Source organism: Neofelis nebulosa, chromosome 18, assembly GCF_028018385.1.
Source record: "Neofelis nebulosa isolate mNeoNeb1 chromosome 18, mNeoNeb1.pri, whole genome shotgun sequence".
NCBI lineage: Eukaryota > Metazoa > Chordata > Mammalia > Carnivora > Felidae > Neofelis > Neofelis nebulosa.
The window spans coordinates 26,596,459-26,596,943 of NC_080799.1; positions in this window are offsets into that span (position 1 = coordinate 26,596,459).

Here is a 485-nt window from a genome sequence, read left to right on the forward strand (position 1 = left end):
TGCTTGGCCTGTTACTTTTTCCCTATCCTTTTAAGATTGTTTTCTGAACAATTAGTTGTTTTGTAACTAGAATATTTAGTCAGTGATGCTTGTATAACAAGTAAATTTTAGGGGTGCCTGGGTGGCTCAGTCATTTAAGCATCCGACTCATGATTTCGGCTCAGATCATGATCTCACGGTTGTGAGATTGAGTCCCATTCGATGCTGGGCTTAAACTTACAAACCGTGAGATCGTGACCTGAGCCTAAATCAAGAGTTGGACATTTAACTGACTGAGCTACCCAGACGCCCCCAGAGTCACTTTGAATCAACACAGTGGTATGTCCTGAGCCCATCATCTTTACCTTTGCCTGTGTGACTTTGAGAGACAGATGTTTACAGTCCCAATCTGGTGGTGTCATTGGAAATTTTGTCCCATATGATAAGTATTTATTTGCTCAACATTCTTACTGAGAGTATATATTCATGATCCATATAACCTATTT